This window comes from Gopherus flavomarginatus, unplaced genomic scaffold (assembly GCF_025201925.1).
Source record: "Gopherus flavomarginatus isolate rGopFla2 unplaced genomic scaffold, rGopFla2.mat.asm mat_scaffold_204_arrow_ctg1, whole genome shotgun sequence".
Classification (NCBI taxonomy): Eukaryota; Metazoa; Chordata; order Testudines; family Testudinidae; genus Gopherus; species Gopherus flavomarginatus.
This window is the reverse complement of record NW_026114805.1, coordinates 118,209-142,741: the sequence shown is the minus strand read 5'-3', so window position 1 is coordinate 142,741 and position 24,533 is coordinate 118,209. Positions and strand designations below refer to the sequence as shown.

The following is a 24,533-nucleotide window of genomic DNA, read 5'->3' as shown; positions in this document are numbered from 1 at the left end:
CAATTACAGATGCCCAAACACAACACTCTGGGGACTGCTCAAGTCTATGAGTCAGTTGCACAAGATCACACCAGGAGGATTCCCCAACCTAGTGACTCAGCAGAGCCCACCCGGACACGTCTGGGCAAGTGTCTTCTAGACACTTGAACTAAGGATATAAAATAGGAGACTGTGGCATCATGTTTTTGCCTTTGTCCTCCCCCACCTATGTTGGAAGCAGCAGGAATCCTGAGAAAATGAAGGGGGGAATTCTATGTATTAAGGAGGGTAACATCCAGTGGGGTGAGAAAAATACTTGACCTAACTACTGCCTAGTGTAATAAGGTGTAAAATTTAGATTTTGCTGTGGTCATACAGTGCTTAGTACTCTGCGTTGTGGCCCCAAGAGCCATGGATGCAAGTTGAGTTACGATGACCTTTTCCTTGTCTCCACATTTCTTAGGTGCCTCCTTCAAACACTGCTCAGAAAAAACGAATGGTTTCTTTTGGAAGTATTTGCATTGCAAGGCAGAGGCAGTCTTCTCTGTTTCCTCAGAAGATTGACCAAAAGATGGGAAGAGCAGACACATTTGGCAAGGCACCACTGGGTGCTGCATCCCTAACTCCACTTTACCTGGCAGGTGAGTCAGCCAGCTTAGCCACGATGCCACTCTCTGGAACTTTTCTCCCAACTGCTCCATTTTTTATCAGTGACTATCTAAAGGAAGGTGACATGCCATCTGCATGTGGACATCCCCAGTGAATCACAAGGACGTGTGGCGCAGGCTCTCACATTGCAACTATTGCAGTCAAAGCAGCCACCATGCTAATGCCAGTCACAGCAGCCTTTTCATCAACTCCAGGCTTGTGATTTGATTCTTTCCAATGCTTCTCTACAAAGAAGCCTTTTCCTTAGCAAGGAATGACTTGGCTACCAAGGGTGGTCTCTTCAGTTTCCTAGGAAGACACAGGAAAATATGAGCAGAGGAGACAAAAGTCATACACAAAGGCAACACTGGGAGTTGAACCCACGATCTCCTGTTTAGTGGACAGGTGCTTTAGCCACCTAAGCCATGGTGTCTGCCTCCAGAAAGTGTTTGCAACTGTTCCATTTGATGGCCCAGGACAACACCTGCAAATTCTAAAGGACAGACATTCCACATTTCCCTCAAGACCTGCAGACCTTGAGGTGTCTGGCTCTCCGTGCACAGAAAGCCACAGCTGAGATGACAGAGGGCTTCTAACATGTGCTTCTCCCACCAGCCACTGTGATCATATAGCGGTTAGTGATCTGTGTTTCAGTCGCAGCAACCTCGGCTCAGTTCTCAGTCATGGTTACATTTCCACCAGCTCTAAGCTTCTCATTTGCCATTTTCCAAGTGTGGGGAGCTGTCTGCCCCCAACCAAGCAGGAGAAAGATTAAGGCAGCCTTGCAGAGGCTGCGCAGAACCCGGCCTATCAGGAAAGGGCTTATTGGGAGAGCCAATCAGGAGAAGGCTTGCTGGAGCAGCCCATATATAAAGGGCTGCTCAACACAGGAAGAGAGTCACTGCTTGGAGTTTGAGGAGGGAGGTTTGGCTGGGGCTGGGGCTGGGGCTGGGGCTGGGGAACGGTGAGCACCATGATCAGAGTAGTGCTGGGTGGGTAAGGGGAGCATGAGTGACCTTCTGGCCGAATTCTGCCAGACTGAGGCCCTAATACAAAGTCAGAGGAAAGTGCTGGGGCTGTGGGGAAGTGGTCCAGGGAAACAGATGCAGGGTTGGACGTTCACGACTTTTGCCTCCGTAGTGGCTGACACAGGTGGCTACACCCTGGACTGCAGCCAGCGACTGAGGCAAGTGTCCGGGTAGAGAACAGCTGCCCCCGGGAAGGGGGGAGAGATCTGAGTGGGGCACAGCCAGAGGGCTGTGTCCATAAGAGGACACTGAAGTCCTGAGATTGCCATGGGTCCTAATGATAAAACAGATGCAGCCAGATGCCACTAGATGAAGGCGCACCAGTGAACCAGAACTTATTACCAGGTTAGCCAGCAAGAGGCAGCACAGCAATGAGGCATGCCCCATGGCACCAAGCCTTAGCCACAAGGAAGGCTCTCTCTGTCTTGAACAAGCACTTAGAAGGATTCTGCTGACATGTCTTTTCTATTTTTGAAAAGAGATACAAAAAAGGAGCCAACAGACACACTAGGTTCAGCAAGGAAGAACTGGCAGGCCAAGCCAGGCTCTCCTGGTTAGTATGAAGGCTCTTCAGCCAGCTCTTCCCAAATATCACTATCTAGAGACCTTTTAACAGCCACTGCAGATGCTGACCACAAAACAGGCAAAGAGATGCCAAAATAGAGTTCTCCGCTGCCGGCAGCCATCACGCTACAAGGAGTTCTGTGCACAGAGAGGCCCCTGCGGGGGGGAAGAGGCCTTGTTAGAGACTCTTCTGACACCAGCCGTTCTCAAATAGTGTTTAGTGTTCTGTGTTGTGACTTCAGCATCCACAGATGCCAGTTCAGTTGGGGGACATTTTTCCTGTCTCCACATTTGTCTAGTGCCTCCTTTCAACACTTGTCACCAAAAAGACCTGTTTCTTTTGCAAGCAATGTACAGCTAGGCAAAGGCAGTCTTCTCCATTTCCTCAAAAGATCACCAAGCTGTGAGGAGAGGACACACATTTAGCCAGGCTGGATCCTGAATCTTCTCTTTATTCAGCAGGTGTCCGAGAAAGACACAAATCTACACCATGTAGAGGTCAAAAATAGGAGTTTATTACACACAGTGCTTGCGGAGTGTCACCTTGCTTATTATGCTCAGAGACATTGTTAATTAATTAATTGCAATAGAATATATAGATTTTTCACAAGCAGGGGAAAGTGACGGGGTAGGCAGTTCCACACCCAGGGATAGGTTTTGCAGCAAGACAAGATAAGCACATTAGCCAATAGTTAACAGATTACATAATGTCTCCACCCATGGTCTCAAGTTAGCAAGTTAACATTTCATTAATACTTTGATAAAATGTTGTTAGTATAAAATATCTATGTTGAATTCTGTTTTGGGGTCCATAGGAATGGAGCAACTCCTTTGATTGTCCAACAGGTACATTCCTAAGGGGTAAAGCAAAGAAACAGTGAAAGTATATGGCAAAAAAGATTTTCTGTGTGTCTAAAGGCAGGCATTGGTCCCTGGGAAGGGACGTGGAAGGATGACATATCTTATACTGACATGTGACAACTTTTCATAAACTCAAGACTGGATCTCTGGGAAGAACGTCTCCCTACAGAAGAAACAAACGCAGTAGGAACAGGGATTCTTTGTTCAATCTGCAACTCTGAATAAGACACAATTCTTTAGTTCTTAGCTCCAACACCTGGCAATTTGCTGACCAGGCCTATCTTAGCAAGCAAGGCTTTCTGTTTACCCCAGCTTTCTCTTAGCTTATCACTATTTGCTAGGCCTCTGGTCCTTGACCATACTCTGGACTTTGAGTCTGGAAAAGAGCTGGCACAATCCATGCACCAGGTTGCTACATAAACAGCAAATAGATTTTTAATCCTTCACATGAAGTAATGGCAAAGCTCTTGATTCAGGCTTGTAGCAGCTATGGAATAAACTGCAAGTTCAAATCAAGTCTCTGGAGTCCATCCGCAACTGGGATGTGGCATTCAGTCCTTTGTACAGAGCTGAAGCTTGTTTGTAGCAAAGTCCCTCCAGAGGTATGAAGCAGGACTGAAGACAAGATGGAGATGAGGCATCAGCCTTTTATAGTCTCTTGCCACGTGGTCTTTGCTTTCTTTGTCCCAAGGACACTCTATCCAGCACGTGGCATAGAAAAACCTTTGAGTTCTGTCCACAGGCAGGTCCCTGCATACCTTGCTGAGTCACAAGGTGTATCTGCCTTCTCTCAATGGGTCGATTGTATAACTGATGGTCCTTAGTGGGCCATGAAGCAGGCTAGGCAGAACTGCCAACAACTTGTCTTGAGTGTTCCCCAGAAACAGAGTACGAGTTTTAAATATGGACAGCATAGAACCAATATTCATAATGTCAACTACAAAAATGATACACATCTAGAGATAGCATCATTATAATCAGCCAATCAGAACCTCTTCACAGACCCCATACATGGCAACTTTTCCACAATATTGGCTGCAAATATAGAACAGTGGTCGCAATGGTGATCTATACAGTTACAGATTAAGTCATTAATGTCACAGGAGGTGACATGGTATCAGTGAGACTGATATTGGAATGCTGCCTCCAGTTTTGGTGTCCTCGGTTTAAAAAGATGATGTGAAATTGGAGCTGGGGCAGCAAAAAGCCACCAAATGTTCTGAGGGCTGGAGAAAAATGCATTCTAGTAAGCTATTGAAAGAGCTCAGTCTGTTTAGCTTATCAAAAGAAGATTGAAAGGTGACTTCACTGAAGTGTTGAAGGGCCTTAATGGAGAGAAAATATTGGGTGTTAGAGGGCTTTTTAATTGAGCAGAGAAAGGCATAACAAGACCCAATGGCTGGAAGGTAAAAAGAGACAAATTCATATTACAACTAAGGCACAAATATTCAACAGCGAGGATGATTCACCACAGGAACAGGCTACCAAGGAAAGTGGTGGATTTGCCATCTCCTGATGTCATTTAATGAAGACTAGATGCCTTTCTGGAATGTGTTTGCCCCCAAAGTAGCTCTTTTGTCATACAGGAAGCCTGCGATATGAAGGGGTTCAGATTAGGAGCTCTAATGGCCTCTTCTGGCCATAAAGTCGACTAATTTTTGAAAAACTGAGTGTAGCATTGGCAGCAGCGTCTGATATTTTCCTGTCTAGCTGGCTTGCTTCCTAGAACGAATGCTCCTTGAGTGGGGTGATCCACAGGGAGTAGCTTAAACCTGCAAAGAGCCTGGCCAGGGGCAGGACATTAACACAGCAAGGGAGGGGTGTGGCAGTGACATCACAAAGGCCTTTTTCAGCACCTCAGACTATTGGTCAAAGGTGGTGGGGAGGTGGTGACCTCACAGAGAGATGCTGACATCATCCAGGCAGGACAGAGGCGAGGGGCCAGGGAAACCTCAGAGACCCCTGTGGCTTTGCTTCAGCAAGTCTTCTACTCCAGGTCTCCTTGAGGACTGACAGAGTATTCGGGTTCACGGATGTGAGTGCCAGGAGGAACCTCTTTCGAGTTTTCTCCTTCCCTTGTAGTGATTTTACTAGAAAACTGCCAGCCCTGTTTAGAAGGCAAGTGCCTCCTGGAGGTCTGAAACCTGTTCAGTCTGATCCATCTGGTGAGAGTTGAATTCTAGGCATTGAAAACACGAGCTTAAGGAGGCAGAATTTTATTCCACGCCTGGGATTTGTCCCTTCGAATCACTGGGGACATTAGGGTTTGTCCTTTTTGTTTCACCTTTCCCTCCATCCATCCCTCCCTCCCTTCTCTTTGTCTCTTGCTTCTTTTGTCCTTTCTCCTGTTCCCCTCCCAACACCAGGGTGTGTGTGTGTGTGTGTGTGTGTGTGTGTTGCAGGGGAGTGCTCTGCAGCTCCCACTGTGGGTGATCCATCCAAAACTGTGGGGCTGAAATAGTGCTCTGACAGTGATCCCCACTGGTGACCTGGCCCATCCTTTGTGCTCTCTGGTGAGAACCCTCAGCCTTCCCTCCTCAGGCTCTACTCTGATTGGCAGGGAGGAGACTCAGGTCCTTGTTCTCTTTTAAGATCAAGGAAATAAGTCAGAACCAGTTCTATGTTGGACAAATTTTGGTGCTTCTCTGCATTAATTGTCTCTGAGCAGTTCATGATTCTGAGCAGTTCATTGCAGTTCTCCTCAAATACTTGCTGAATAATTACTGTGCACTGCTGTTGGTCTGGAGCTCATCTGAGAGCACTTTATTCAGGTCATTCAATGTCTGAAATTTAAGTTCCAATGGTTAGTTTGAAAATCAGGGTTCTTGGGTCCAATTCCCAACTCTGCCACTGACTTGCTGTGTGACATAAGACGAGTCCATTCTCCTTTTTCAGCGTTACCTTCTCCCTTTTTCAAGTACAGATAATAATGATCTGCTCCTACCTACCTCACAGTGGGTGGAGGATGGGGATCCATTTGAGAGTGTCACTCGGAGTAGGGCATAGTATGAGGTGTCCGTTTACTCAGAGCAGATTAACACATAATAGAATAGCTGAAATAGTCTAATTGATTTGTATGTTTTTATTTTGAAATTGTTAAGAGCAGCAATGACTTAGCTCAGACTGAAGCATCTTATCTAATGTTTGAGATCTAAGTGTCTCCTCTTGTGTGCGACAAGACAATTTAACACACTGTGACAGACAGGAGATGCTTTTGTTTTGCAACAAAATATTTTAGCAAAGAACTTTTATCCCACTTGTTATGATTTCGAGAAACAAACTGGTTTAGTCTGAATGGGATTTTCTGACAGAAACGGTTTGAATGACATTTCCCCACCATCTCGATTCCTGGCTCTATCCCTGCCTCTGGGGGGTTTGTTGTCCATTAGAACAGGAGTTGGAACGGGTGGCTTTTCTTTCTGGCTCTGCCACCACTTTGCTTTGTAGGCCCTTGGGTAAGTCACTTCCCTTCTCTGGACCTCAGGCTCCCCTCATCTGTCCAATGGGAACAGGGACAGTTCTTGAACTCTGGGTGGTTGTGAGCCTGAGTGAGACAAGGGGCGTTAAAGCCCTCTGTGAAGGAGAAAAGGGAACTTCTCAGTGACTGGGGCTCCTCTCTGTATGGCCCCAATGGGGAAGGAAAGAGGTGGTGTGGGGGAGAAGACAGGCAGAAGGGGTCAAATGGGGCTAAACCAGAAATGAGGAGATTTTCTTCCTGTTAAAATACCCTGGAGTCTCATGGCTGAAAAGTCGCATCTTTAGTTAGGTATGAAACAGCAGCCTTTCAATTACCAGGCAAAGGTGTGAACCACAGAGACTGATAATTGCCTGCTTCCCAGCTTTGCCTAAGAAGCAACTGCAGTGGTGCTACTGGTTAGTGCAAAAGGGGTTACTACTGGGCTTATGAGTTCAAGCCTTACCTTGAATACTGGTTTCTATTACCCCTGTAGCTTCCCTAACTTGTTTTGCCCAATTCACATGGAAAGTACCCTACTAGGAAAAGGAGAATAAGTTCTGAAATGTGGAAGCTGATGCTCAGCTTGGAAATATCCACCCTCTGCTGCCATGAATTCCAGTAGATTGTTCACTGTCAGCGAAAATTGATCTATTAGCTGCCAGGAAAGGTGTCTGGGCACCATATCCTCCTGCTTCTTCCAGTGCACCCCTGGCTCAGTCACGGCTGCAGAAGGATTCTACATGCATTGAGTCTAACTCTTTTCTAAGCCTTCTTAGCATAGCTGGTAGTGTCTCAGTCTCATAATCTGAAGGCCTTGAGTTTAAACCTCTCAGAAGACAATGGTTTTTGCTCCCTGCTTCAAATTTTCTAAAGGAAATCAGAGAAAAGAGACTACAGGACAGTGTTTTCTAGACACCTTCGCATCCATCTAACACACACACACACAGAATCTTCTAAGGCATTAACTTTTCCTTCTCTATAGAGTTTGTATTCTCCATAGAGCAAAATATATCAAAAATATGCAAGTCTAAACCTAATACAATATGAAACTCAATACAGATAAAATCTCACCCTCAGAGATCTTCCAATAAGCTTCTTTTGCAGACTAGGCTTATTTCTAGTCTGGGCCCAATCTTTTCACCTGGCGTAATCCTTGTTCCAGCTCAGGTGGTAGCTAGGGGATTTCTTATGACTGCAGCCACCCTTCTTCTGTTCTATCCCCTTATATAACTTTGGTACAAGGCAAGAATCTTTTGTCTCTCTCCTGGGGAAAAGCCCAAGGTTTAAGATGGATTCCTGTACCAGGTGACATGCTCACATGTCCTGTGAGACCCCAAGCCTTCATTCTTCCTGGCCTGACTCACAGATGGTGCAGGACAGAGCCCATCTGCAGTCAATTGTCCTGGTTAATGGGAGCCATCAACAGTCCAAACCACTATTAGTGGCCCACACTTTGCATCATTACAAGAAGACCTCAGAGTTATTGTTCATATTTCTAGTTTCAGATACAAGAATGATCGGTTCATACACATACGATGAACACACACAGTCGATTATAAACTTTGTAATGCTACCTTACATGCATAAAGCATATTCCAGTTACATTATATTCACACTCATTAGCATATTTTAATAAAATCATCTGGAGTGCAACGTCATAGCAGGGAAAGGGTTTTACTGCAGCACCTGGGAGTAGTTGAGTTTCATGTACAGGCCGTGGTATGAGTTTCTCCAGGTTTCTCGTAAGCACACAGGGCCCTTAGCAGGTGCTCTCGATTCAGGAATGGCCCAGACATGATAAAGTGATGGGAATTGCGTTTTCCTTTTTAATTTTTGTATTTCCAATGACATTTCTGTTTGTGATTTCGTTTTGCTTTGTATAACTGTGTTTTCTCTTGGATTTGCTATTTAACTAAAAAAAGAATAAGGCCTCAGGGGGCCGGATGAAGGAGCATGCTGGGGCTAGGACTGCTGAGAGAGTGAAAGCATCAGGTTTTCTGTATTGTTTTCTGCCTTCATTTTCTGAGCAGTTTGTTTTCAGCGTCAAATTTGCTCAGTTGGTAGAGCATCAAACTTTTAATCTGAGGGTCCAGGGTTCAAGTCCCTGGTCAGGTAGAAGGACAATTCCCCAAGATTTTCAAAAGGCATCTCCTGAGGACTCTCTTTGACTTCAGTTTTTCCTTTTCAGAACTTGGCCTTTCCTAGGAAGGGCTCTTTACTGCTTGGGACTGAAAGTGCTACTTCCTCACCTGTCCACTGGCATTACAGTCTGGAGGAAGAAAGGCCTCTGGGCCTGCAACAAAGTGCTGTGTGCTGATTTTTTGAGCAAATGTAGGGCTGGCCAGAAAGGCATGTTCCCACTGGGTATTCCCTAACAGAAAAAATTGTCCAAACAGAGTCTTTCATGCCAGAAGTCAAACTCTCTTGATAGGTCCCCTGCTGGTCCCATGGTGTAAGGGCTGGTGTTCAGAGCTGTAAATCCTAAAATCAAAGTTCAAGCCCCTGTAGAATTGTGGGGTCCTTTCATTGCCAGCTAAATATTCTGGGATTTCCAACGCTTCCTCTTGCTCTCTCCAATGACATGGTAGCCTGTCTCTTGCCTGCTAGCTGTTGTGACTCGCACAAGAGGGCATGTTTGATCCCAAAACAAGGCCCTCCCTTAGGCTCAGTCTGAATAGAAGTCAATGTAGCACTGCATGAGACAGGTCAATTTTATTTTGCTTTGTATATCTGTGTTTTCTCCTGGATCTGATATTTAACTAAAAAAAGAAGAATGTCTCTGGGTGCCACATGGAGAAGCAAGATGGGCATAGGGCTACTAAAGAAGCAAGAGTAGCAAATTTTCTTCCCTCTTTTTCTTGACTAGTTTCTCTTCTGCATCAAACTTGCCCTTTTCTTTCTATGAGCCTGGCTAGCTCAGTTGGTAGAACATCAGACTTTTAATCTGACGGTCCAGCGTTCAAATCCCCGGTTAGGTGAAAAGGGAGCATTTCCCCATATGGTACTCCTCCCACAATTGAAAAAGGCATCTCCTCAGCATGTTATTTCACAACAGTAGTTTTTCCTCCAGGACTTGGTCTTTCCTAGAAAGGGCCATGTGCTACCTAGGATGGAAGGGGCAACTTCCTCACATGGCCACTGGACTCTCAGTCTGGATTAATAAAGGCCTCTGGGAATTGCAGCAAACTGTTACATGGCAACTTGGTGAGCAAATGCAGGGCTGCACCCGCAGGGTCATCCACACCAGAACTCAGCTGAGATCTGGGGGTTCCCTATTGGTGCCATGGTGTCAGAGCAGCCCTCAGGACTTTGAATCCTGCAATCTGAGTTGAAGTCTCAGTAGGATCTGAGGACAATTCCTGTGCAACCTAATCCTGCTGGGTCTTCCAAGGCTCTGTCTTGCTCTCTCAAATGATATGAAAACCTGCCTTTTGCCTGCTAGCTGTTGTGACTTGAGCACAAGAGGGGATGTTTGATCCAGATGGCTGGTCGTGCATGGAGTCCTGTAGGTAGGGATGGGAGCTCCATTTCCTCTGAGTCCTGAAGCTGGGCTGCAGCCTGGCCTAGGAGGCAGCCCTATTGGTTGACCAACTGGCCCAAAGTCACTTGGGCGGTGTTGGTGTTCCCCAGGAATGCTGAAAGGCCTAAGGGAGGGAGGCTTAATACTCCTCCCTATCTGCCAGGGTGGAAGAGGAGAGATGCAAGAGTGGGCAGGTTGATGAGCTGGGCTTTCTAGCATTTAGTTGGGTACATGTTGAGGAACGCAAACTGGGAGAAGCAGTTGCTGGCCTGTGAGGAATGGCTCAGCCGGTGGCGGAAGTAGACCTTGTAATTACCTACAAAGCTGTGATGCTCCAGACCTATCTTTCGGCTACAGGGAATTTCCTCAGCCATGTATTTCCCCCTGCTCCATGAGTACTGCTGAGGCTGAACATGATGGCCTTCCATTTCTTGTGGGGCAATAGGATATCCCTACCTAGACAGGAGACGTGTGGCTTTTCTGCCATATTAGAAGAGAGGTTGGGCCTGGTGGGCTTTGAAGTCTTTTATGGCTTTACTTTTTTGTTTTTACATTTTCAGTGGGTGGCTCCCAAGCAAGAGTTGACTCACCTGATCTTTCTTTCTTCTCCTGCTCTTTCTCAGCAAGGGGAAGAAAAAGAAGCTCTCCTTCAAGCTAGAGTCAGAAGGACAACATAAGGATGACTTCCTGAGTTCCGGCTCCAGTCCTTTGCTCTGCCAGCTGACCCATCGAAGGGCTGCCATCACTTTCTCCAGGTTCGCCCATCGGTGTGTTCAGAATGGAGAGGGGTGACTAGTGGTGTTCCCCAATGGTGAGTCCTAGGACCAATCCTATTCAACTTAGTCATAAAAGATCTGGAGAAAGGGGTAAACAGTGAGGTGGCAAAGTTTGCAGATGATACTAAACTGCTCAAGATAGTTAAGACCAACGCAGACTGTGAAAGATTTTCAAAGAGACCTCATAAAACTAAGTGATTGAGCAAAAAAAATGGCAAATGAGATGTAATGTGGATAAATGTAAAGTAATGCACATTGGGAAAAATAACCCCAACTATACATACAATATGATGGGGGCTAATTTAGTTACAGTTAATCAGGAAAGATATCTTGGAGTCGTCATGGATAGTTCTCTGAAGACGACCATGCAGTGTTCAGCAGCAGTCAAAAAAGCAAACAGGATGTTAGGAATCATTTAAAAAGGGATAGAGAATAAGACAGAGAATATTTGCCCTTATATAAATCCATGGTACACCCACATCTTGAATACTGTGTATAGATGTGGTCTCCACATTTCAAAAAAGATATACTGGCAATAGAAAAGGTTCAGAGAAGGGCAACTAAAATGATTAGGGTTTGGAATGGGTGAGATTAAAGAGACTAGGACTTTTCATTTTGGAAAAGAGGAGACTAAGGGGGGATATGATAAAGGTATATAAAATCATGAAGGATGAGGAGAAAGTGAATAAGGAAAAATTATTTACTTGTTCCCATAATATAAGAAATAGGGGCCACCAAATGAAATTAATGCACAGCAGGTTTTAAAGAAATAAAAGGAAGTTCTTCTTCACACAGTGCACAGTCAACATGTTGAACTCCTTGCCTGAGGTGGTTGTGAAGGTTTGCACTATAAGAAGGTTTAAAAGAGAACTAGATAAATTAATGGAGGTTAAGTCATGAATGGCTATTAGCCAGGATGGGTAAGGAATGGTGTCCCTAGACTCTGCTTGTAAGAGGATGGAGATGGATGGCAGGAGAGAGATCACTTGATCATTGCCTGTTAGGTTCACGCCCTCTGGGGCACCTTGCTTTGGCCACTGTTGGCAGACAGGACACTGGGCTGGATGGACCTTTGGTCTGACCCAGTATAGCCATTCTTATACTCTTATGAAGGGAGGGGCAGAGTCTTCTGACAGAGTTTCTGTAGTGTAGTGGTTATCACGTTTGCTTAATATGCAAAAGGTCTCTGGTTCAAAACCAATCAGAAACAAAATTGCTTAGTTTTCCCAGCTTCCCTGGTTGTCTAGCAAAGTTCCTACTGCTGCCACTGGGATGTACCTGTGATAAATCCAACCCCTGCAGGACAGAGGCTGGGGAAATGAGCTGAGAAAGAGACTTGGCATCAGCAGAAGAAAGCTAGAGGATCTGGGTCAGTCACCTTTTGGAGCCTTGTGGCTTGGTCTCTTCTGCCCTGGGAGGTTGGCTGGTGGAGACCAGCTCTTGCTGCTGGCCTCCTTTGTGTGACTTGCCAAAGGAGGAAGTGAGGCAAGAATGGGGCAAAAGAGGAAAGTCGAGCTGAGGAAGGCAGGGCAGAAGCTAAGCCCCTCAGTGCGGCTAAGTGGGGTTAGTAGAGCGCCACCATTCATTCTGCAAAGTCTGGGGAGGTGCAGTTGGCTGCTGGGAGGTAGGACCCTGTGCCTGCCTCGTGGCTTCCCAAGGATGGCTACTTGCAACCCAGGAGAGGAAGGATCGTTCTGGGTGAAAGGAAGACAAGCAAAGCTCTGGGAGGAAATTTGGGTGCGGGGTGCGGGCTTTCTGCTTGGGGTTGGGGTGCAGGAGGGGGTGGTGCTTACCCCGAGCACTGCAACTCCCGAAGTGACCAGTACACACAATCCTGTGACAGCAGCTCTCAGATCAGTGGGGACAGTGAGTCTCCATGTGCCGCTACCTGCAGGCTCGGCCCCCAGAGCTCCCATTGGCTGCAGTTCTTGGCCAATGGGAGCTGTGGAGTTGGTTCTCGGGGCAGAGGCAGCACATGGAGACATTCCCCCCACCCCAGGGGATGCTGGGAAATGCCAGACACTTCTGGAAGCGGCACGGAGGGACAGAGGCAGAGTGTGCAGGGAGCCACCTTAGTGCTGCTGGCACGTCTCTGCACACCCATTGTGGGAGGGGGGCAGAGGGCCTCCATGAGCTGCCTGGAGTAGGGGCAGAGCACAGAGCTGCCTCCCCTCTCAGGTCTATTACAGGAGTGGGTGAGTGGGCTCTTTTGGCCCGCAAGGTGCAGCAGGTCAGACTTGATGATCACACTGGTCCCTTCTAACCTTAAATGCTCTGAGTCTAAAAGGGAGAGGGAAGTAAAGAAAAAAAAACCCCAAAAATTGTAATACCAGGGTGACTCCACCTGCTCACTGTATAGTCCTGCCCCTTTCTTCCTTCACTGGGTGTTTAATGACCTGCAGGACATTGATTCTCTCATTCCATTGATAAACTGATACAACGTGACGGAAATTAAACTTGTTTCCAGCTGAGAAAACAGCACCTCAGTTTGGTGGCTGGGAATTGAACCTACGTCAACTGCTCAAAAGGCAGCCATGTTCACCCCTATACCACCAACACATCTGGGGAAATTACTCCTTATGCTTGCCCAATGAGGCTAGGCCAGAATTGAGGCATTTTCCTGCCTGTTAAAATGTACTGGATTCTCTTCACAAAAACGCCAAACACTTCTATCTTCACCTGGGTTTGAACCATCAGCCTTTCAACTAGCCACCAACTTTGTTAATCACCGACACAGGTAACTGCCTACTTCCCAGGCTTGTGTATGAAGCACCTACAGGGATACAACTGGTTAGTGAGGGAGGCGCACTGCTGGGGTTATGAGTTCAGGCCTCACCCAACACACCGGTTTTCATTAGCCACAGAGCTTCCCTCATTGCTTTGTCTCATTCACATGGAAAGTGCCATACGAGAGTGATGAGAGTAAATTCTAAACTCTGAAATGTGGCAGTGGCCCAGAGACTGGGATAAGGGGTTTGAAGAGAAAAAGCTCTAGGAGTATAAAACCACACAGTGTCCAGGGGCAGGTATGGTACAATGCCTCAACAGGGAGCCATGAAGGGGGGTTCCACTCTCTCTGTGAAATGTCCTGAGAGGTATTTGAAGATGAAGGTAACGCCATGGCTAACAAGTGACTGGCACGTCCTGGGTTCAAGAAAGGAAGGGACTTGGGTTAATTGTCTGAAGATTTGCGTTACCGTCACTGTCTGACCCCCCTTCAGCTTGGAGCAGGTTTGTACGTTGCTGGGTGGAACACACAGACTCCTGGAGAGCAGGGGCAGCTGTTTCCATGGCAGAGAGCCTGACACTTAGGAGACTTTCTATACTTGCTGTTTTGAAGCAATTCAATAAAATAACGGTGGATCTACAATGTCCAGTCCAATATTTCAGCCCCCTGCTGCAAAAACGCTATTTTAGAATCTACACAGGAGGCTTCCAGTGCTAGGACACCTGACCAGAGAGCTCAGTGGGGGTGTAACAGCTGCTGACTCTGAGGGTTCTGGGCAAAATCCACTTGCTGGTGAAAGTGTTTTGATTTATTTGATTGATAATGAGCACCAGCTACCAGGGGAGAAGCCCTGTGAGTCGCTGCCACTGGGAAAGGGCAGGGGGAGGGGGAACAAGAGGAGAAAGGCAGAGACATTGGATACGAGGAATTGCGGGGAGAAGAAAGAGAGAACAGAGAGACAATACATGATTGAAGCAGAACCGGTGTCCCAACTCGATCTTGTTCATCACAGGTGTTCAGAGAGGCAGGTAGTTGCAGGTTTTCCAGTGTCAAGTCTGAACTTTGATTCTAACAATGTGAGTTCAAATATCAAGGGGATCTCCACAGACCTGATCTCTTCCCCCTTTCCCTTTTAGTATTTTTATTTTGATGTATTTGGCTTAACCGTGATCTTCTCTTTCCCCACTTGTATTGCAATTTGGGGATTATTTTTATTTTGCCTCCCTTTTGTACATGTCATTATAATTGTAACTGCAAAGGAATCTGCAGGAGCAAAAACTGACTCAATACTTTATTTCCCCATCATGCCAGAACATCATACAAACAGCTCACACAGCTGGAATCATAACACGGAAGGCCAGGGGATGGGAGATGCAGGTTTCCAAGTGTTCTGTCTTTCTCAGATGAAAACATTCCAGCCCCTTGAGTGCCTCCATCGTGTATGGCCTGCTGGACTTTGACACACTTATTGTCTCATTCTATGGATGTGATTGTAACACAATGTGACTGAAATTAAACCACTTCCAGACGAGGAGACAGAAGACAAAAAGCCATTATTGCACTGGCTGGGACTCAAACCCAGATCAACTGTTTGGACAGCACCTATGCACAACACTATAGCACCAATGCATCTAGTATGAGTAACTTTCCGGCAGGCTCTGTGTGCTGGCAAAGGGGGTGATATATGACCATGGAATTAATGAGCAGGGTGGATGGGCTGGAAGTTGCCTGATGGCAGGGAGCAAAGTTCGGATCCCAGAGTGACTGAAAGGGGGCAAAGGTGAAATCAGAGCTCATTGGGAGCTGGCCCCACCCCAGGAGAGGGAAACTGAAACTCAACTTCACTCATAGAAAAATCTTCCCTGAGAAGGAAGGGAACAGCTTGTTTTAAAGACAAGGTTTATGTTTGTTCCAGCTACATATGGAGGGGCTGGGTAGTTCTGATTCCAGCCCCCAGACTCTGGGAGGATAAGGAACAAATTCAGGCTGCCAGTCACCTGCAGGAGCGAGATGATTTTTTGACAATGAGGGATGCCTCGTCCTGAAGGCCTTTGTCTGCCCCCTTCTAGTGACTGTTTGGTACCGGAATGCAGCCACCACTCCTGGGTCTCTACTGGGGAAATAATGTTTCTGTGCAAAACACCAAAGCTTTTAACAGAAAGAAAGAAAAGGAGATGGCAACACAATGGGACTAGCACGTAAGGAATGAAACACAAGATGCTTCTCCCAAGTGCATTGACTTTTAACCTTGGTTGCAGTGTTGTTGTATCCATGTTGGTCCCATGGGTCCTCTGGGGGGCGCCTGACATTGGTGATTTTCAGAAGACTGGACAGTGGGCTAGATGAACTGGTCTGACTCAGTATGGCTGTTCTTATGTTCTAACTGCTGTTTAGGAAAGAGACGATCTTTCAGGCTACACAAAACTGAAGCAGGGTGCTGGGTTAGCTCCAAAACTTGTCTCTTTCACCAACAGAGGTTGGTCCTCTACAAGCTCTTACCCTCACTCTCCTTGTCTCTCTTGGCCTCTGAAAAGTGTTTTCTCTCCACTCCCTTTGCAGAGAAGTTAAGTTTCCCTTTGGGCAACTATCAGGCAGAAGCAATTGTATTGACCGTGACACTAGAATTGAAGATTTAATATTATAAACAAATGAGTCTAAACCTGAGGTTCTGGTTTCCACATTGGTTTTTCTAACTCAGTTCCCAATTCTCTTCTAGAAAGGCTTCCAGGCTGCCTGCCCAGCCCAACAAAAGTGGCTAGGAGAGAGTCCACAATCCTGCTCTTTCAGGTAGTGGAAGGCTGCTATCAAATCCCCCCTCACTCAGTCAGTCCCCAGCCTGTGGCAGTGCATAGGATTCTTCCGTCCTAAGTGCAGGACTCTGCACTTCTCCTTGTTGAACTTCCTCAGATTTCTTTTGGCCCAATCCTCCAATTTGTCTAGGTCCCTCTGGACCCAAATCCTGTCCTCCAGCGCTTGGATTCTTTACATGCTTTCACAGAGCGAAGTGCACATGTTCCATGATTTCATAGGGCAGACTTTTGTGCTATTGGGAGCTTTCCCTGTGCGAATTTGACACGTGGATCATCATAGAGACACACTGTGACCTTTCTCAGGGTACTGAGGACTGTGAGTCTCCTTGTTGCCACCTGCCACAAGGAAGAGGGAGTTTTGCATTTGGCAGCTGGATGTTAGTGACCAAACTCACCAGCCTACTGGAACTCAAGGACACTCCTCTGAGTTACAGCAGCCACCCTAACCCCTGAGTTCCTTCAGTGTGTCCACCAGATATTTGGTGAAATCCCAGATCCTCTCTTACTGAAGTATCCCAAGATACAGTAGCAAGGGTCCACAGTAAAACTAGTATCTCACGCAGCACTTGAGTACAGTTATTGAACAAGCAAAAAAATTATTTAACGGATAGAGATTTAAACAAACAAATGTGAGTGATGGATACCAACTGTTATCAACTAAACAAAGGCAGAAAATGATAGAAGAGAAAGGCCAGCACAAAAAACAGAGAGGGGAACAATAAGATACTAAAAGGACAATGGTTGGAACTCTCCATTTCTCTCAGTCTTTCGATTGATGGGTACTAGAGCTGTAGCAACAGTTGAGGAACCAGGGTAAATTAAATCAAATTAACTTTTCAAGATAAGCCATCATTTCCTGTATGACTAACAAAACACAAAAACAAGACAACTTTCAGTTTTCCAAAATAATTCAGATTATCACACAGTCTCTTACTCTTTAACCAATAACTTCACCTATAATTTCATTTTAATTGGTAACAACAACATATTCAAAGATCACAAATTGTTGTCATATGTTACTTTTCTTTTAATCCCCATTGCCAACAACTGAAGCCTGGTTCTTACTGTGGTTTGTCCCAATGTAGGACCCAACCACTTCTGTGAGTTCATATATCTCAGGATCTTCTGCCATACGTGTTGGTAGAAGGGGTCTTCTATGTCGGAATCTTTGCATCATGGAGAAAAATACCTCTCTTTTCACACTTTCTAATCTTTCAAAGTAGGAGGAGGTAGAGAAGTAATGTAAATGCATAAAGCACAAGAGAAACCTCTCTGGTCTACACTAAAGACATTTATCGGGATAACTATATTGCTTAGGGGTGTGAAAAATCCACACAGCTGAGCAACGTAGTTACACAGCCCTAACCCCCTGTATAGATAGTGCTACATGAGCGGGAGAGCTTCTTCTGCCAACAAAGCCACCGCTGCTTGCGGGGGCTGGACTAATCAAGTCCGATGGGAGAAATCTCTCCCATTGCCTTAGAGCATCTGTAATAGCAGTGCTACAGCAGCGCAGCTACATTGGTGCAGCTGTGCCAACATCAGCTTAATTGTGTAGCCACAGCGTCAGACACAAAGCCATAGTATCAGGACTCAACATGTGAGTATCCGGAAGTCTGAAATTTGAGGCTGACAAATTCGTTGCCTCATTGGTTACCATCATTTCTACAGCCTGAAAGCCCTTGTTACCCAGCCAGGCAGCCAGTTTGGGATCCACAGGGAAGAAATGTCCTATGAAGCATTCTCTCTTTGCATCCAAACAGTGAAGGATGACTCTTCTCAGTCTAAACCTGGCATACTTTGGAAGTGTAATCAGGGACACTGAAGTAGGAAGTGGAGTTGTACAAACAATTTTCCTTGGGTCACCATAGCTTCCTTTACTGGGGTGGAAACCAAGAACTGAGTGTGGACTCTTTCAACCTCAGCTCTTTCCAAATCCTTGATCTTGGATAGGGGAAATTTACACTTTCTGAAGTAGAATCCTTTACAAAACCACGTAAAATCTCATCAGTGTTAATGAGGAATGGCTTCCTGAAAAAATACCTAGTTTTTCTTTAATTCAGTGGCACAGGTCCAGGAAAGGGATTGGATACAGGCCTGGATCAGAATCTTCATTAGTTACCACAGCTGGAGATTCTATTAAAAAATGGGCATTTTTCTGAAGATATTACATTTTCAACGCTGGTTTTTTTTTATACACATCTTTAGAACCTACAAAGGATAAATTCGACAAGAACTCCACTTCTATTTCCTCAACATCTATGTCATGAACGGCTGCATTTCCTATAGCATAGGATTAGCTACGAGAGATCTTCTGTAGGGCCTGGGTTACAAACGCTTTGGGAACCAAACACATGAGCATTTTGTCTAGTTCAAAATCACTTACCATGGAATTCTCTTCCCAGATCATCGGAGACAATATTGCCTTAAACAACTGAAATACACTGTGATCATATGCACTTTCTTCAATTAGTTGGGGTTGTGCTGTTGTTCACCGTTTCTGAGTTGAGATTTTAAATCACTGCTGTTTCCTTGTTAGCCTGTCCAGTAAATTAGAGAGTTCACTCCAGTGGATAGAACTGCACTTCAACTTTCTCCATGTCATCATGGAGGAATGGGGAAAAAGCAAAGCTGAAATCATAAATGCGGACTTAGCAAAAGGTCATTGTCTTAAATTCTTCAATAAATCTGAGCTACATCCTATCAAAATGAACTAATTGGGTGACCAAACACAGCCTTCAGGAAAGATAGAAACCCACATCACAGAAAGAAAATACATTACAAAGAAAGTGTCAAGTGAAATTCCGGAGCAGGTTACATCTGATTATTCAGAACCGGGACAAGAGATTCTCCCACCACATTGTCCTCTGATCCATTCAAACCTGCTTCCCTCATCCCTGTCTCCATAGTCAGTTATGTTATTCACAAATTTTTTAGTATTGTAGCATCCCCATAATAAGGGAAAAACAGCCCTCTTCCCAGAAGTGGCTTTACAATAGATGGAACCTGGGATTTAAACTCTAAATGATCACACTCTATTTGGAATCCATTTGAATTCCCCTCCCAGGACTTTTGACACTCATCTCCAGTCACAGCGATTCTGATATAGGATTAAAGTAGTAAAAACATCATCTGCAAGCACAGACAACAGAGAATGCTTCATCACATGACCCTCTGAGAAGTGGATGTATAGAATGTGATGAACATAAACTCTCCATGGCCCAAGCAAAAGGTAACAGTTCTGCAGTGAAGGAGAAGGAGGGAATCTTTGAGTCACCCCATCTCCTTCCAGTGTCACGGAAGCTGAAATGACACTTTTTTCCTGCCCCTGCTCCTCTTCATTTACATCTAATTTGAAAAATTCACAATATAACTGCTCTTCAGCACAACCCAGAGCAACGTGAGAACAACTGGCAATGATACAATCTGTATCACTGGTGACTAACAATAACTTTGCAATAGGAGGAATGGTACAAATGTGACGTTCCCTGGTTCCTCATAGGAAGGGCACACTCAAATTACTTGTGGGACAATAGAAAGGACAAATAGGTCCATCTCAAAAGAGGGCAAACTGCAAAAGGCAAAAATGGGCCACTCATCTGGACAAGCTGATGAATAATGGTGCTGCAAACAGTTGAAAGAGCTTTAAAAGTTACTATGTTGGTGGGAATCAGGAAAAGTGTTAAAGAAAAGAAAGTGTTGATAGTCCTAGAGATTGTTACAATGTTGATCTCCATGGCAGATTCTCTGATGGCTAACATGGGCTGAGAGTCAAGAGAAGGTTTTCCCACACTCACAGCATTCGTAGGGCCTCTCCCCTGTGTGGATTCTCTGATGCTCAGAAAGGGCCGAACTCTTAATGAAGCATTTTCCACACTCACAGCATGTATACGGCCTCTCCCCTGTGTGAATTCTTTGATGGGTAATAAGGTTTCAGCTGCGATTGAAGGTTTTCCCACACTCACTGCATTCATAGGGTCTTTCACCTGTGTGGATCCTCTGATGTCTAGAAAGGGCTGATCCTTCAGTGAAGCTTTTCCCACACTCACGGCATTCATAGGGCCTCTCCCCTGTGTGGATTCTCTGATGCTCAAAGAGGGCTGATCTGTGAGTGAAGCATTTTCCACACTCACAGCATTTATATGGCCTCTCCCTTATGTGAATTCTTTGATGGGTAATAAGGTTTGAGCTGTGATTGAAGGTTTTCCCACACTCACTGCATACATAGGGCCTGTCCCCTGTGTGGATCCTCTGATGTCTAGAAAGGGCTGAGCTAGTAATAAAGCTTTCCCACACTCACGGCATTCATAGGGCCTCTCATCTGTGTGGATTCTCTGATGAAGAGAAAGGCCTGATCTGCAAGTGAAGGTTTTCCCACACTCACAACATTTATACGGCCTTTCCCTTGTGTGAATTCTTTGATGGGTAATCAGGTTTGAGCTGTTATTGAAGGTTTTCCCACACTCACTGCATTCATAGGGTGTTTCACCTGTGTGGATCCTCTGATGTCTAGAAAGGGCTGATCTGTGAGTGAAGCTTTTCCTACACTCACGGCATTCATAGGGCCTCTCATCTGTGTGGATTTTCTGATGCACAGAAAGAGTTGATCTGTGAGTGAAGGTTTTCCCACAATCACTGCATTCGTAGGGCCCGTCCCCTGTGTGGATTCTCCGATGTTTAGAAAGGTCTGAGCTGCTATTGAAGGTCTTCCCACACTCACGGCATTCGTAGGGCCTCTCCCTTGTGTGGATATTCAGATGAACAGAAAGGCTTGATCTGTGAATGAAGTTTTTCTCACACTTAGTGCATGTATTTTTTCTCTTTTGCCTAAGGATTTCCTAGTGTGTTGTGGTTTCCATGAGGACCTTCTGAGTTTCCCGAGAGGAAATACATTTACCTAATTTCTCCCCTGCCTGGTTTCCTTGCTCTCTTTCTGGTCTGTGCTGAATCTCAAAAGAGTTTCCCTCCTCATTACTCCTGGACACATTCCTTTTCGAACTTTGCGATAATGCTCTGTGTTTATCCACTTGCTCAACATTTCCCTGCTGATAATTCTGCTCCTCTTTCTCACATGTCATTGCATCACCTACTGCGATAGAGACAGAAACCTCAAAACAGGGATGGAAAGGGGAAGGCCAAACCAAAACAGGCGCTGAAGATAGGTCAAATAAAAATCAGGAACTGAACTCCCCCAAACTTTTCCCCTAAATAGGACAGAGGAGGGGGATGAATTCAGCCTTCACATCCTATCCAAATACGCAGGGGGAAGGGAAGAAGCTAATGCCTGGTGTCTCCTAGGATCTACAGGAAGACATGAGCTATATTTACCCTGAGGATACAACCCCTGCTAGGGACAATAATGAACTGAGAGACCTCCCAAGGGCTTTGCTGAGCATACCAGATGTTTCCTTCAGGCACTTACAGATTCTGAGTTGGTTTAATGTTTTCTCACCTGTGCGGGGAGCTCTCAGGATCTCTCTTTCCTCAGAGCCCTGGAGGTCTGGGACCCATAGCTCTTCTCCTTGTTCCAGCTGGGAGATCATATCAGGCTGGGTAAGAGGAAACCTTGCTGAGATGAAAGAAAACAAAGGAGTTCAGTTGATTTCATAAGACTTTGTCATAAAAAAAATTCTGTTTATTTAACTTCAGTGCTTAGTGTTACCTGGTGGGCCAGAGGCAGTTCTCACTGAAAATGCCAAGATCGGGACAGGCTGAAAAAGAGATCACCCACACAGGCTATCGAGAAGCTGAAAAAAGAAATCACACAGTCCCCTTCATTGCATCCCAGTTCTCTGACTCCCAGTCAGCACCTAGATCCAGCACAGTGAGAGGTTATTTGAAAACTGCTCACATAAACAAAATGATCTTCTGACCCTAAAGGTCTGCCACGTTACCAGGTCAGTATAGGTTTGGATCTTACCCAAAATACCACAGTCCCAGCCAATCCTTTAGCATCTAAACTAAAGATTTAAACGAAATAAGACAGAATGAAGTTAAATGGGAAAGCAGTCAGATACATTCCAAAATGGATAGATCAGGTTCTTAGCAGTATTAGTGAGTTGTCGGTGTGAAAGTCTGTCGGGAACACATCCACAGCTTGGATGGGTCATTCAGTCCTTTGTTCCAGGGTTCAGTTTGTAGAGAAGTTGCTCCAGAGGCAGGAAGGAGGATTGATGACAAAACGGAGATGATGCAGCTGCGCTTTATATTCCTTTTGCTATGTGACTTGTTCTTCCTGTGTCCCAAACACAAGCTTCACAGCACATGGCATGGAAAAGCCTTGGAGTTCTCATTACACAGGCTTACCCGGGAATGTCTTACTGACTCAATAGGTGTATCCCCTTGGTCCTTTCCATGGGGTCATTGTACAGCTGATGACCCTCAATGGGCCATCAAACAGGCTAGGCAGTGTTGATGCCAATATGTCTGGAGGTGTCACCCAGAAACACTGCCCAAGTCTGGAAATACAGATATACCCTACATATCTATAACTCACAATACAAAGGTGATCGAAACATAGAAACAAAATGATCATACTTGGAAAATCATAACATTTTCACTGACACCTTTCATGGCATATCTAGCCCGATTCATTGCAATTTTATCAGATTTTAATATTTTATTATTAATACCAAAGTGTCTCACAATTCCATACAGTGTCACACTTGGAAACCAGTGAATTTCCAGGTCCGTGAAGATGCCAAACACTATGCTTAGAGGGATTGAAATACCCACAAAGCTGATGGGAACACAAACACAGACACTGTTTCAATCTGTACCCCTGTGTTCACTCTTCTAGAAAATTATGATCAATTTTGTACCCAGTATGGCTTGTGAGGTATCATTTGAAAACCTATAACCTACGGAATATTATCCTCCTGTTAAAATGTGTAGTAACACTGTATGTAAAGTTATGAGATTCTACAGTATGATATTACTGAAAAAGTTACAATTCTGGGGAACACCCACAGATCATTTCCTCAGAGACAGCAAGGCAAACAGCTGGTCAAAAAGCCATGCTCCTGCAGGAGAAAGGAGACTGCCAGGCAGTCCCCGGCCAGGCCCAGTTCCTGTCATAACTTTCTATCCACTTGTCAAACACTGTGAAGTGAAATCATTGATGTTTCTTTTCTCCTCTCTTGAAAACTGCAGGAACTTCCAGTTCCATTGGGAATATTCATTCCCTCCCCCCCAGCCCTTATCCTAGATCTGGGGGTGAGGGAGGTGGGAAGAGGGTCAGCACTGCCACACAATGGTCTCTTCCACAGCATTCTAGACTCATTTCTGAAATCTGGTGTGATTGAGACCATTGTTAATCCAGAGTCACTGTATGGAAAGACAAGGAGAGACTCCAGATGGACAGTGGGGCAAATGAGAGCAGCAATTCTCCCTGTGAGGAGGGGTTCTCATTAGCTGCTCTCCCCAGAGAGCTAAAGGAGGGAAGCTGCTTAGATGCTCTGTCCCTCTCTGCTCGGGATATTGGGGTTCAGCTTCCTGGGTCAGATGCTGTAGCCTCCATTGTGATCTGGGAGACCAGGCTTGGCAGCTGCTGCTCCCCCAGTGGGGTTCTGTGCTGGCAAGTGACTTTAGTTAAAGCTTCTTTTCTGCCCAGCCCAGGTGATGACTTTCTCCAACTCGTACTAGCCCATTGTGGGAGACCTGGGCCCTGTTAATACCAATTCTACCACAGACTCCAGGTAACTGAAAGACCTCAGGGAAAGTGCTGGGGATTGGCAAGAAAGTGACTATGCACAAACAGCCCTTCCTCATTTCTCCTCCCATTAGCAATTGCCAGGAGAAAATCCAGCCATAGGAGAGCAAAACCCCCAGGAATGGGACTTTCCCAGCCAGAGGGGCAGGGAGAGAGGACAGCGGAAGGAGAGACTGAAAGGGGCAGTGGGAGGAATTAGTGGAGGGAGAGATTTCCAGCACTCTAGTCCACCCAGATACATGTATTGCTGCATCCCTGGGCAGAACCACTGTCCAGTGAACAAAACAAGGATCAGAGAGAGGAAAATCCAGGTCCTGACTCCATATTCCCCTGCTGGGGTGTGGCTGCCGTGGGGTCAGTGTCCGAGAGATCCCCCACAGTGACTCCTTTGGTTCTGCTCTTTTCTAGCCTTGTGTTCAGAGACTTTGTTACGAGGTGACGGAAGGGAGAA

The 24,533-nt window shown here is 45.7% G+C and overlaps 1 non-coding gene across 1 annotated transcript; it reads left to right on the top strand.

Annotated features, from left to right (window-relative positions):
• Positions 1 to 11,970: 11,970 nt before the first annotated feature.
• TRNAI-AAU (transfer RNA isoleucine (anticodon AAU)) lies at positions 11,971 to 12,043 on the top strand. The gene has a single exon. It is a non-coding gene; the product is annotated as a tRNA-Ile (tRNA).
• The last annotated feature ends 12,490 nt before the right edge of the window (positions 12,044 to 24,533 follow it).